Here is a 15603-nt window from a genome sequence, read left to right on the forward strand (position 1 = left end):
ACTCAAGGACAAATGAAGTCAGGGAAACAAATAACAAAAACCCAATTAGAGCCAAACAAATCCAATATAAAATTAAAGCAGTGAAGCTGGCCAGAGAGTGATCCAAAACTTCACATATGCTCATTTTAATTCATCAGCACTTTAAAGAATGCACCTGGAAAACTGATGACTATTCTGCTGAAACTCTCACCTAAGACCTCCCCTAAGATTCCCACTCACAAAAGAGAGATAGAAACCTTCTAGACAAAGGATGCCAGTGCTGTCTCTCTCTGGGACACGCACGCATCTTCCTTCCCTCTCAGGCACGCATGTTCACTTTTCTCTCCTAAACTCTAAGGGTCATCACCAGACTAAGCAGCAGGCAGCAGGAGGCAGCAGCAGCCCATCCAGGGCTAACTCCCTGAACCTGACTCTAAGGCTCCCTTTCTCTTAACTTCCAGGGACCTAATAGCAGTTCCATCTTGGCTCACTTCTTTCTGATAGCCTTTCTAGAAAGGCAAAGCAGAGCATCACCTAGGCTCTCTCCTGTTGCTTCTTCTGTCCTTCCTTTGTTTCACTGCTCCCAGCTTTAATAAATATAGTCTGAAAATCACTTAGAATCATGTTGGGAAATCTCTCCTGCACAAAGAACACATACCCTACAGGCCAATGGGAAGCAGACCCTCTGGGCTGGTCCTTTTCCAGTGACAAAGGGACATCTTTTCTGCTGCTTATCTTTTTCCTTAAAAGCATGATTCCACAAGGCATAGTGTTAGTGACTGTCAGAGAAAATCAGTTTAAACTTCATGTAAAATTTTATGGTATATAGTCATCCCTCAATATTGACAGGAATTGGTTCCAGGACCTATACCCCCAACCCCAGGATACTCAAATCCTTAGACCCCCAAGTCCTTTGTATAAAATGGAATGATTTTATATAACTTATATTTGCATATAGGCTACAGCAGCATATGCTTAAAATTCATTCCATTTGTGTGAATTCAGCATAGGGCATGGCACATGGCAAATTCAAGTTTTACTTTTTGAAAATCCCTGGAATATTTTTTTCAAATATTTTCAATGTGAAATTCACAGATAAAGAGGGCCAACTATAATATATTGCTCACATTGCAGAGTGCTAAAAAGTATATTTGCATACATTTATACAAGAAATAAAATATACTTGAAAACCAATTTGTCTTAATATTAGTATCAGATACAAACAAACAAAATTTTATCTTCACCTGAGGATTTTTTTTTTTTCCATTTCTTTTAGAGAGAGTGGAAGGGAAAAGAAGAAATACCAATACAAGTGAGATGCATCTATTAGTTGCCTCCCATAGACATCCAGACCATGTTTCTTATGTGCCTGGACTGGAGTCAAACCCACAATCTAGGTATGTGCCCTGCTCTGAAATTGAACCCACAACCGTTTGGTCATGGACAGTGTTCTAACCAACTGACCCCTCATGGGCCTGGGCAATACTATCTGTCTTATTTTGATTTTAACAATGCAAGATAAACTTAATTTAAACCTGTTTACATATTTGACTATAGTTATGAAAAAAGAATATAAGAAATGCCTCATGTAACAGGGCAAATGACATGTGAAAGTCAACTCCTTTTTCTCTGCTTACTTGGCAAGTAACATTACTAAGCTCTTTTATTATAGTAAAATACTGCTAAAGTGACTTGTAAATATTAATTTGCCTCTCAGTATCTGTTCCAAGTAAACTTTAGATCAAGAGCCACTGTGTTTGCTCAGGACATGGGAGTAAGCATTTTAAGCTGAAGCCTTTATTTTTGAACATCATTTTAATTGAGCACTATATAGAATTTTTCTTGTATGCTTTTTTATTTACCTGGTAGGATTTAAAATTGTTTCTTTGTTGAGCCTTAAGTGGATAAATAAATTCAATATTTAACGTCTACATAAAAAATTTTTTATATAACAATAATTTTCCATTCTAATCAATTCACATATTTAAGCAAAATATCCACTGATATGTTCTCAGTACCACTTTTCAATTCCTTAGCAAGCTGAGGCATACCTAACTGTGAAGCTGTAATTGGACCTGATAACATGAAATGGTGGTTTTTATGGAAACTGCTGCTGTTTTTTCCTCTTCAAGCCATAGAACACAAGTCTAAATTGAATGATGAAAAAAGGAGAAAAACATCTCTGATGCTCTGTAGTAGCATTCAAGCAGAGAACTGTCTTGCTGTGTTCACCTCTCTGTCTCATTTTAAAAGAAAATGAATGAACTATATGAACCAGAACCCCATGAAACAAGTAAACATGAACCTGGCCTATGGAGTTTTAGTGTCTTTTAAGATAATTCATCCAAGTCGAATTGAAAGAGAGGAAGCAGAAACAGACAGTTAGGTTAGAGGTTATTTTAAAGTATTTAAATATCAGGGGCATTGATTAGGAACTATGAAATTCAAATGTCCTAGCCAAAATATAATTTTATACCTACTACTCCTTGAATAATATAAAAACATGAAATATATTCATTTATTCATTAGTTTAAATATTTTTATATTTTATTGTGACATTTGTATGGATAGAATAAAATGAAGACCTAAGTCCTAGATAATAATTGGTGTCTATTATAGGACTTAAAATGATAATGTCCATTAACTGAAAATATGAATTCTAGCAAAATACTTTGTCTTCAGAAACTGTGTTACCACTTGAGGAATAGAGAAATGTGCTGTTGGGATATGCCTGCCCTGGTTTTAGGAGCTGTAACGTTGCCAACAAGCTGGAAGGCCCCAAGGCTGAAAATAATCAGGAGACCTTGGAGAAATAGGCTCCTGAGGAGACTTGGCCTGTTCCCCCAGGCTACGCCCCTGCCTCTTTGCTTTGCCATGGATGGTCAACGGCCAGTTATGGGTAAGTTACCTCGCGCTGAAGTAACGACCTAAGGCAGGTATTGGCCCATATTGGCAGCAGACCAGAAATTGGGGGGCATGGAGAAGGGGCAAAAAGGCCCCCACACCTCTTGGCTTGGCTTGGACACGGCCAGAGTCCTCACTGCAGCAGAGAAACAGTCTCCTTATCTCTTGGTGGTTCCACCCACCACCCCCACCTGGCTCAGGCTTGAAGCAGTGCAGGAGAAACAGCCCTAAATCAGATCTGGTGGGTCGGGTAATCAGGCCTATAGGTAAATTCTTTGGAGTGTGCTCTGTTCCTCCCTGGGATCTCTGATCAGCTTATGCTGGAAGGACCTTTGTTTACACCCCTTACCTTGTATTGTTAAGACATTTACTTTATTTATACTTTTTACCCTATATCTTTAATGTGCCTTTAAGCCTACTTCCCTCTTATCTATAGTCTCTACTGTTGATTCTAATCTCCTTTCGGACCCATGTACACCAGTGAATTCTTGTCACTTGTTTTCTTAAAAGTATCTGTTCTCTGTGAACCTTAATATGCTAATGTAATGAGGTAACATATGCATTCCTGTTACAGACCCCGCTGATAGGATTTTCAATAAAAGCCTTGGGACAAAGGGCGACAGGGCCTTCCCCATTGGAAGGATATACCAAAGCCTTATCCAGTGAGAGAGAAGTGCCCCCATCTGCTCTCCCAGCAAACAGAGAAGTGTTTGCGACGTTTTGTGTTTATCCCCCTCATCCACGACAACCCCTGGGCTCTGGGGGTTTCGGAGCCCTGCCCCTTCCTCAGCTGGCCCCCGACGGTTTCCCTGATTTCTCAGGGAGCGCTGTGCTCTGTGCGGCGCTCCCCCTCGGGCGAGCACCCCTTTAGCCAATGGGCAGTGCGACAATGTGCTATTGTTTTGTTTTTTTTTCTCCTGATACCCAGACACTCCTTCTCCTTCTAAAGAAAATTAATTAATTAAAGCTCAACAAATTTGTAGGAAGGTTTTCGAGAAATCTGTTATTTCCGTAGTGTACCCTAGGCTAGTTCAACTAAGGTTCCCTCATCTGCAAATTCAATGCATCATCTTCTTCAATTAGTTAATCACTTTTGAAGAAAGTATATTTTGAATGTTTTCTCTTCTTCCTGATCCTCTACTCCCCAACCCATCTACACCCATCCCTGGTTACCCCTCACATACCACACACAATAGAAAACCTTGGGCACCCAGCATCAAACCTCACGGAAGGGAGGCTTGATCTGGAATTAGTCCTCTTCCTGAAGACATGGCACTCAGCTTTCTTACAGGGATGTAGGAACTGGTAATGAGAGGTGACAAGATAACATTCAGCTATAGGCCCTTCCATCTTACCTGGTTTACTGATGATAGGCCTGGAATTTTGCTTACCACTCTGAATCCATGGAATATCCAGTCTTTGTAAGTCCACCTCTTTGGAGTACTATATCTGATTCTAGTAGTTTGCATATACTTAGTTCAGACAATATGCGATAGATGTTGGGAGCTTATAAATATTTTTGAACAGGGGAATTATGTCATCATTGCAATATTTAGTGCATGATGATGACTGTCAAAAGGAGAGAGATTTTAAACAGCAAACTATTTCAATATGACAGATGGAATATCCATCATTATGACCATTTCAGAAGATAAAATCTTTAGAGCCTTGCCAGAAAATGAACATTTCTAAACAACTGATAAGACAGCATAAAACAACAAAATTTTTAAAGTGTGAAATGACACCCAATTATACTACATTTATTCAGAAGGGTAATGTGGGTACTAAAAGTAATCTCACTATGTTAGCAATAAAATTCAGAAAACTCTGTCACAGAGAACTGGCCTCTGCTCATATATACTATTACAATGATCTAATTAAATAGTGATTTATATTGGGGAGCACAGAAAAAGAAAATCCCTAGAATCATTAACATTATTTATGTCAAGACAAAAGAGTAATAAATGATATAAAGTTAAGAATGAAAGGTTGGCATTGGATTATCAAGTCTAAATGAAAAGAAATTTTGGGCCCTGGCTGATTTGGTTCAGTGGATTGAGTGCCAGCCTGTGAACCAAAAGATCACTAGTTCAATTCCCAGTGAGGGCACATGCCTGGGTTGCAGACCAGGTCCCCAGTAGGGGGTGCTTAAGTGGCAACCACATGTTGATGTTTCCTTCTCTTTCTCCCTCCCTTCACCTCTTTAAAAATAAATAAATAAAACCTTTAAAAAAATAAGTGGATGAATGAATGAAAAGAAATTTTGAGACACAGCTTATTTAGAGAAAAATTCATCTAAAATATGCTCAAATATGACATGATGGAGTGATGGTGACCTGTGAGTAGCTAAAAAGCTTGAAAATCAAAAGGAAATAATAGTTTCATATAGCTAAGTATCTGATACTTGACTAAGTAGCATGCCATATCCAGAGGAAAAAGGTAGATTTGAGTTAACTAAAGTCATTTTCCCAAAGAGTTCTGTGTCGCCACTAGAATAATATAACCCAAAGGTGAGTAGGCAAATGTCCTCTCATTCTATAGCAGAATTCAAGCTCTCTTAGCAATATGAAGAGTAAAGCTTATGTAATTAGAGTGGACTGAAGAAATATGCATACTAGTGTCTGATCCTTAACTCAGCAGCAATATAAAAGCAACTTCAATGTGTCGATGGCCACCTAAAAGAGCAGCAGGGCCTTAGAGTTATGACTGCTAAATTATCATTTGTTAAGTAGATCATAATAGTAGATCACTACTGATGAGTGCAGTTCAACAATAGACCACCAGAGAATTTGAACAGAAATGTTTATTATATCTAGGACATGTGTTTGTATGAGGGGGCTCGTGTCAGTTTAGGGTATCTTCAGGCCACTTGTCCAAACAAAATGGGTACTGAAACAGTAATACTGTGGAGCTTAGCTAAACTCTCTGCCTAGAAAGAGCCCGACATTATGCCTACAGCAGTAGAAAAATAAGTAAGGTATCCCTACAAAGATGTTAAAAGTAAAAGGTTGGAATACACTTTCAGGATAAAAACACTCAACAAACTAGGAACGTAGGTAAATATCATCAACCTAAAAGAAATCTATTAAAAATCTCATAGCTAATATCTTACTCAGTGATGGAAGACTGAATATTTTCTCCTGAGATCAGGATCAAAATAAGGATGTCTACTCCTATTACTACTATTATTGTATTCAACACTATACTGGAGGTTATGGTTAGGAAAAAAAGAAAAGAAGAAAGAGAGAAAAAGAAAAAAGAACGAAAGAAAAGGAAGGGAGGGAGGGAGAGAGAAAGAAAGGAAGAAACAGAGAGGGAGGGAAGGTAGGAGGGAGGGAAGGTGGGAGGAATGGATGGGAAGATTTAAGTAATCCAAATTAGAGAAAAATATTAAAGCTACCAATATTAGCAGATAACACGATCTTATATAACAGAACCTAAGAAATCAACTAAAAAACTGAGAATTAATAACCAAGTTCATCAAGATAGCAACATAAAAGATCTCTATACAATATCACTCGCATTTTATATACTTAAAATAAACAATCAAAAAATAAAATTAAGAAAATGATTATATTCACAATAGCAGCAAAAGGAATAAAATACTTTGGAATAATTGTTATAAAAAACACTTCACTTAAAATGTGAAAAAATAAAACATTATCAAAAGAACATAAAGATCTAAGCAAGTGGGAAAACATTTCATGTTTATGAATAAAAGTTTTAACATGGATAAAATGTCAACAATCCCCAATGTGAACTACAGATTCAGTGTAATGCCTTTCAGAATTCCAGCTGAATTTGTTATAGAAGTTAACAAGTTGATTCTAAAATTCACATTGAATTGCTAGGGACCATGCAATCCAAAACAATCCTGAGAAAGAAGAATAAAGTAGGAAGACAAACACCCAATTTAAAAACTTACCATAAAGCAATCAAGACTTTATAGCACTGGCACAAGTATATACATATAGATCAATGCAGTAAAATTGAGAGGCCAGAAATAAACCGAAACACCTAGAGTCAATTGATTTTAACTAGGTTCCATGATTACTCAATAAGGAAGAATAGTCTTTTCAGTAAATGGTGCTGGGATAACTAAATATGCAAAATAATTAAATTGGACCCTTACCTCATATCACATACAGAAAAAATCAACTCAAAGTGAATCAAAGACCCAACTGTCAGAAGTAAAATTATGAAACTCTTAAAATAAGACATAAGTATAAATCTTCATGATTTCAGATTTAGCAAATGATTCTTAGATATGGTAACAAAGCACACACTAAAAAAAGGAGAAAAAGATAAATTCAGCATCATGAGAAATAAAAAAATGCTTCAAACACCAAGAAAGCTCAAAGACAATTTCAGAATGGGAGAAAATATTTGCAAATACATAATAAGTGATTTGTGTCCGGAATATATAATAATTCATACAACTCAATTATAAGAGGAAAGTGTAATTTTAATAATAAGAAAATAATCTGGATAAACTCCCTCATCTAAATAAATGCGCAAGTGGCCAAGAAGTACATAAAAAAGTGCTCAATATCATTAGCTATCAAGGAAAGGCAAATCAAAACTACAATAAAATGACACTTCACATCAACTAGGATGGCTAGAATCAAAAAGTTCATTAATAACTATTGGAGAGGTTATGAAGAAATTAGAATGCTCATACACTGCTTTTGAAAGCATAAAATGCTCCTGCTCAAATATAGTTACCATTAGACATATTAATTTCCACTCTTAGATATATGCCCAAGAGAAATGTCAACACCTATTAATCAGCGCTCTATTAATCCTCTATTCTGCCACCATTAAAAAAAAATATATCAACATTCGGCACATAAATGGTTTTCATCGATCCATACATACTAAAAACTTAGCCCTGGGTGGCTGGGAATGCTTCTTGAGTCCACAAATATATTTCAATGCCTAGAATAGTGTTTGACACAGAAAAAGTGCTTAATAAGTACTTATTTAATGAATGCAGATGTTATATTTTGTAATCCTGGAAATAAACAAATTACAAATAATTTCACATTCTATGTCATAGTCTAGATTATATTTTAAGTGGTTGTTTGTTGTTGCTTTTAAGAAATGCATTTCTATTTTTATGTCTATATATAAAGTATTAAATTTTTATTTTATTTAATATATAATTTATAATATAAAATATATTAAAGTTTACATTCAACATTAAATTTTATCCCTATATATAAAATATTAATTTCTAATTTTGTTCATATGTATAAAACATTAATTTTTATCTTAAATATTTAATTCAAGTAAATATTTGCATCTGATTCTTGAGAGAACCTATTAAGGTAAGTAATTTGCATTACATTTTGTCAAATTCTAATCAAAAAGGAGACAACAGACTCAAAGTACTAATTTATTTACTCAATAAATATTTGATGCCTAGTGCATGTCAGGGACTATATTAAGTTCTGAAAGTTAAAAAGGTGGGAGATGGGATGGGGTTCAAAGCACGTGAGTTCTCATGAAATCTCTCCTGGACATAGCTAGGATTTAGAAAATCCTTTTTTAAAGCTTGTGATTTTGGTGTTTTAAATAAATTTATCCATTTTTTATTTGTTTAAAGCTAGAGTTTCAAGGGGAAACAAAGTATTGAGTTTGCACTCATAATTAGTTTAATGGGCACTCCATTTCTAGTACATGTAGTTGAATTTAAAGTGATCATCATGCCAGTCTCCCTCAAAACACTACCATTTCTACTGTTTCTACTGTTCCTAACTAATAAAAATGGCCCTTGTAATTTCATAGATTAAAACAAACATCTCATAATTATTTGTTTTTTTTCCACTGGAATCATGCCTGTGTTATTGAGTTTATTAACTATTTATATTCTGTTCATGAATATCCTTTTGTTACCATAGGTAGTTAACTAGTTATTAATAAAGGGAGCAAAGGAGGTTAGACATTGCATTTAATAAACTGGGGTGCATTAGCCCACGTGCTTGGCCAGGAAGCTATTGCATTTACAGACTCACACAGGCCAAGGGATGGCTGCTGAGGAGAATGAATCCTAAAAGCACAGGAAGTCTCCCCAGGGGCCCTGCCTGCCCTCCAGGACCAGATTGTTGGGGGATGCAGGGGTAAGTGCTTGATCGAAGAGGCCTGTCAGTCTAACTAGGAGATGTGGACCCATCCAAAGGCCACAGAAACTTGAGAAGTGCATTGGTTATATTTAAAAAGCATCTGGTCTGTCCCAAACACTTGTTACTATAATCCCAATGTAGTAAATAATCTCTCTCTCTCTCTTTCTCTCTCTCTCTCCCCCCCCCCCTCTCCTTCTCTCCTGCACCAGGTAATGCATTCACCCCATATGTTCATGTGCTCTCTTACCTGGTTGCATGCAAACATGTAGGTTTAGCAGCAACAGGTACCCACAGCACATGGTGTTGACTCCAAAAACAAAGCTTTAACATGAAGCAGAAACTCTGGACACTGGCATTTGTGTTTGCCTTGCTGAGGAAATGATTAGACTTTTTCAACAGTGAGATGGGCAGAGATGGGACACAGGGGCACCTTTGTTAATTTGCATCATGAGTAAAGCACCTTGCTTCGCCACAATCTTCCATGCGTAGGTCCTTAGAATGCTTTCCTTATAATCCCATGGAAGAGCCTCATTTCCACCCACAAAATTTTTAGTTTAAGTGCTCATTTTTATAGGTTTTTATACTAAGATCTTTACAGTGATTGACCTGGGGCTGTGGACAACGCAATTTACATAATACACCTGGACAATACAACCCAAAACAATAGACAATTAGACACTAAAATACAATTAGACAACACAAAGAAGGCTAGAAACCATATTAAAAGCTAGTTACATATTGAACCATCTAAAGCTAATATTTATGCTTAACATTTCATTGCTAATCTCAGTGGAACAATTTCTTGGTAGCCTGACAAAAGAATAAATGTTTCACACTTGTCTTTCAGCCAGTCCCACACAATTTAGGTAAATCTCTGTATCCAGTCCACTTTTGACTTTGTACTTCTGGCTAAATGTAGCTAGTACGTAAGACTCACATGTCTTTCGATAAGATTGTTCCCAAAGGAATTTTGGCATATACAGATTCTCTAAGTCTTCTGAGAACACTCTCTGGTAATTTATATAACACTTTTACTTTTTATCCAGCTTCAAATAATTGCTCCTTCCCTTGTTAGTACTTATCCATTGCACTGTATCTTTTCCCAAACCTTCACATATATGCATTTCTATTGTCTCAAATAATGTTGCATGACAGTAGCGAACATTCTGAAAACTGCATAATTATTTAACTTGTTGACCTTTAACAAATGGATAACCAGATATTTCTCCAGCAAAATGGGTTGATTCAAGAACAACAAAAATTGCAACTCAGCATATGTAGACTAAAAGGGAACCATGCACAAGTCCAGAGAAGCAAAGAACAGATATGCTTTTTACTCAAATTTAGTTTAAACATTCATCAAAGGGGAAAATGCAATAAAAAATACCAAGTAACAGCAAAACAAAAGAATTAAGTTGCCTTTTTAGTCAATGAATTGGAAGCAGGTGTTAAACACAGAGAGGTTCCTCATTTTATGTCTCCTAGTTAAGAACCATGAGAATAAAAAGAGTAGCCATAAATTCACAAAGATAACTATAATCTACTTCTCTCAATATCTATTAGGGGAAAACAACCACAACATCAACACTAAGATTAAAATTGACTTTGCAATACCATGTTTTTGTTTCTATGAAATAAATTCAAAATTCAAGCCAAGAATAATTTGAACATTTACAGAATACATCAATAATACATCATTACCCAGATCTTCTTTAATTCAGTGTTTTTAATTTTCTGTTGAACAAGTAGGGTTTATCAGGGAACTTAGCATCTGAATGTAAAGGGGAATTTGTAAAATGCTTTCTTTAAATTTGCATGTCTTTAGCTCCTGAATAGCCATCAAAGTAATTGTTTCTTAAATGCTATGCAAATTTTTTTCTCCTGTGTTGACCCTAATCAAAGCAATTAATTCCATAATGAAGTCTTTCTTCACAAACACCATCTTATTATTATCTTGGTCTAAATTAATAATATCATGATAATAATTAGTAGATTTGAAATCATCTATCTTTTCTTACAGCATGTGGACTCCTTTTAAAAGAGCAACAGGGATGAAAATTAGAGTAAAACATTGCAGCTGTGTTGATTAGCGTGCCCTCCTAACCTTCGCATCTGGGACATCGGCCTTATTTAAATTTGAATGTGATGTAGCTGTAATGTTCTTTCACTCACCAGACACAAGTGCTAAGTGGAAGCATATGTATTACATACTACACATGGCTTATATTTTCTATAGTATATATAATAGTATATATAATGATTTATATGTAACTCTAATATAATATAAATAAGATTATACGTAACTATTTGCAACCAGTGCACACACATACATACATACCCATTCCATGTATATGTATTTGTCCTGTGATTATTGGAAGCATCCTTATAGTTTTCTACAGTTTTATTCATTAAAAAGACTTATACCTAACTATATAGTTTATATATTTGTTACAAAGTTATAATTGATATGATCCTAGCCAGTTACATCTAGAGAAAGTAGGGAGACAATAAAATGTTTCAAGCAATTCTATTTACATATATCCCATGTTGAAACAAGATATCCATTAAGTAGATGTCTATGTGCTTAATCTAATATCCTTGAAGTAGGTTTTCCTCATTGATTTGTTTACATTGATGTTATGTCCTAATATATTTATTGACATTAAGGATTTTTACACAGCTTTTTTGTTTAATCTTATATGGCCTGCCATCTTGGCATTGCTATGAAGTGATTCTTTTTTATGAGTGTTCCCAGTGTAAACATTTCTCAGGAATAGTTTCCCATTTGTACCACCTATGTTTGAAGGTCCATCATTTAACTAATTTATTGCAGTCATACATATATACTCCAGTCCCATATATACATATGCATATATATACACACACACATCTAATTCATTAGTACCAATAACACTTATTACTGCAATTATTATTTGTACATGTCCTCACAATATTCTACTTATGTTTAAATATTGCACCTCAAAACAATATACCATTTGGGCACATTTCCCACCCTAGTTACATTGTTACCATCAGTATGTAACTAATTATTAGTTTTTAAAAGGAAACTTAGACATTAAGCTTAATAAAAAGGGGATCATGAACCAGCTTGCTTAGCCAGGAAACTACACCTCTCAACCCAAGGGCTCAGAGCACTGCTCTGCCGCGGGGATTAGCATTCCTCCCTCCTCCCCTCCAGTGCCAGATTGCCGGTCGGTGCGGGGCAGTAGCTTAATCAAAGAGGTCTGTCAGGGTAACCACCAGGGGATGTAGACCCAACCAAAGCCTGCTAACACTTGGGCAATTGGCTGGTCATTTTATAAAAGCTTCTTTTCCAAGCCCAAACTAATATAATCCCACGGGAACAAAGAATCAATCTCTCTCTCTCTCCCCTCCCCCCACTCTCCTTCCCCCCCCACCCCCCTCCCTCTCCCTCTCCCCACCTCCCTTCTCCTCTCTCTCTCCCTGTGCTCACCCCATGCATTTGCACATCCTCTCCCCTTAACAATGTGGCCTTCGCAGCTGCGTGGCTGAGGGCTGCCAGACTCTACCCGGAGAATCCGGGAGGGAGCCTGGATACCTCAGCAGTGCAATGGACTGCAGCTGGAAATACACGCTAAACTAGCCAGATGCTGAACTGGACTGCAACATGGGGCAGAGACTCTGGGCTGTGGCCTTTATGCTGGCCCTACTGAAGACAAGATTGGAAAATTTCCAGGACAAGAGGGATGAAGATGTACATTGCAAAGTCCAGAAGGGACGCCCTTAGTTTTACATCATCAATAAAGTTTACTATAGAACCCCATCCTTCTGTGCAGATCTCACGGAATTCTTTTCCTGGTGATACTATGAGAACTTATTTTCCACCAATGACAATATAATTACAATATATATTACAATTTTACAAGATACTATTAGAATCTTTCTTTAAATCATAAGGAACTTTAAAAACAATAAGAAAATACACTCTTTTACATCCCTGGCCCCCTTAATCCCTTCTGAAAATCCTCATTTTATTTCTTTTCAGATTAAAAAAATCCCTTAGCATTTATTTTATTGCATTCTGGTGGCAATAAATTTTATCTAAAAACATCTTTATTTCCTTTACATTCTTGAAGGATATTCTTTCAGGGTACACTATTTCTGAGTTGACGGAATTTTTTTCTCTCAGCATTTTTAAAGTATTTTTTATTTTTTAATTACAGTTGACATTCGATATTATATTAGTTTCAGGTGTACAGCAGTCTCTCGGCCTTTTAAAGACCTTATTCCACTGTCTTCTGGAACCCATAGAGTTTGTTGAAAAGTTACATATTGCCTATATAATGTGTCATATTACTCTGGCTTCTTTCAGGATCTTTTAAAAAAATATTTGTTTTGCAGTAATTTGTCTATGATATTCTTAAGTATTTTTTTAGGTATTTTAAAGGATATGTGTATGTTTTGCCTTGGACATATTGAGATTCTTGAAACTCTACATTTATGTTTTTCACCAAATCAGGAAAGTTTTTATTCAATATTTCTTAAATACTATTTCTGCAGGTTTTTTTCAGGGACTGAAATAACAAGCATTCTAAACATTTTGATATTTTCTCAGAGGTCCATGAGTTCATACTAGTATTTATCAGTCTTCTTTCTTTTCTTTATATTGAAAAAAAAGTATTGATCTTTTTCAATTTCTCTAGTTCTTTCCTCTGTAACCTCCATTTTCTTGTGAAGTCAATCAATGAAATTTTACTTCACATACTATTTTTGTTGGAGTATTTCTATATGGTAATTTTTCATCGTTTCTAACTCTGATATATATTTTCACTCATTATGAAAATATTTTTTCATGTTAATGAGTATAGTTGTTACTGTGAATATCAAGGCCTTTTTCTAGTGATAGCAACACCTGGGTCATCTTGGGGATCACCTCTGTTTATTGTCTTTTTTTAAAAAAAATGAATCATATTTTCCTGGTTATTCAGATGTTAAATAATTTTAGTTTATATTTGAACATTCTAAAAATAATACTGTGGACATAAATGAGTCTGTTATATTGCTTTAAAGAATATTATGTTTGTTTAACAGGACATTAACTAAAATAAATTCAAAATTCAATCTCTGTGTCTTGGAGAACAGCTGAAATCTGATTTCAGCGTCTTCATCCACAGTTTGGTTGCTTGGAGTCTACCCTATGTATGTGGTGCTTCAGGAATTAGTAAGATTTTCCATGTAGAGTGCGTACATTTCCTCTTTTGGTCACCTCACTTAGGAATTCACTCTGCATTTTTCTGAGCTCTGATTGTATTGAACTCTAGTTCTTCATACCATAAAAATGAGTTTTCTTTATATCAAACTTTCAAACTCCCTACACAAATTTATATATGGCTTTATATATGGCCTTGCCTGTGGCTGAAAGCCATAAAACAGAACATTTACTCATGTTGTTAGTTTTGGCTTCTATGTAGCAGCTGATCTTCAAAATCTGCCTGCCTTGTTCATGCTTCAGAACATTTGAGTGGTTTTATTTTTCATCTATCTATCTATCTATCTATCTATCTATCTATCTATCTATCATCTATCTATCTATCATCTATGCATAGATATATTGATATATGTAGATAATATATATAGGTATATATAGATATAATGTAGAACTTCCAATATGGTTTTGAAAATTATGTTACACTTACTTCTCTATTAAATGTCTAGGCTTGTCTTTTTTGTTTTGTTTTTATCCTGATCATTATGCACCGAACTCTATGAATGTCTAAATTTATATTATTATTATGATATATATTTGGTATCCATAAAATTTATATTATATTGATCAGATGGCATACATGTGGATCTTGTTTTTCTTTCTAAAACATATAAAACATATTAGTGAGCACTGTGGTCTCAGAAATATGTGGTTTTAATAAGGAATTAAATAATTTGTTTTCAGTGATTAATATCAATAAGTAAAGATTTATATAAAATTTAAAATTCAGGAATAAAATAACAGTGAGGTAACTGTGGCAAGTACCACCATTGTTCTTTCAGAGATGGAAAAATGGACTTATAAGGTTATAACTGTTTTAAGATCACAGATTTAGGACAAGTGAAGGCAGTATTTCAACTCAAACAGAATTACTTATTCTATCCCTTTCTTCCACAATAATTCAAAATTCAAAATTATTTCTAAATATCTTAATGACTTATAAGCACTAAAGTAAATCTAAATTTTCACTTTTATTCTATCAGTGCCTTTCTATGCTATATAGAAATGTGTGTATATATACACATACCTATGTATGTATGTGTATATAAACGCATATATAAGAATTTACATACATATATAAAATATTTATATATACATGAATGCATATATGCTATACATATATGATATGCATACATATGTAAAATACACACATATAAATAAAATCTAAATATCTTAATAACTTCTAAGTACTAAATTAAATCTAAATTTTTACTTTCATTCTATCTGAGTATTTCTAACCTATATATAAATATGTGTGTGTGTGCGTGTGTGTGTGTGTGTGTGTGTGTATGTGTGTTTATACATTTTTTCCTCTCACTTTCAACTTTTGGGGCTTTGACTACATAT

Source organism: Pteronotus mesoamericanus, unplaced genomic scaffold (genome assembly GCF_021234165.1).
Source record: "Pteronotus mesoamericanus isolate MK-2021 breed Mesoamerican mustached bat unplaced genomic scaffold, CSHL_Meso_final contig_180, whole genome shotgun sequence".
Taxonomy (NCBI): domain Eukaryota; kingdom Metazoa; phylum Chordata; class Mammalia; order Chiroptera; family Mormoopidae; genus Pteronotus; species Pteronotus mesoamericanus.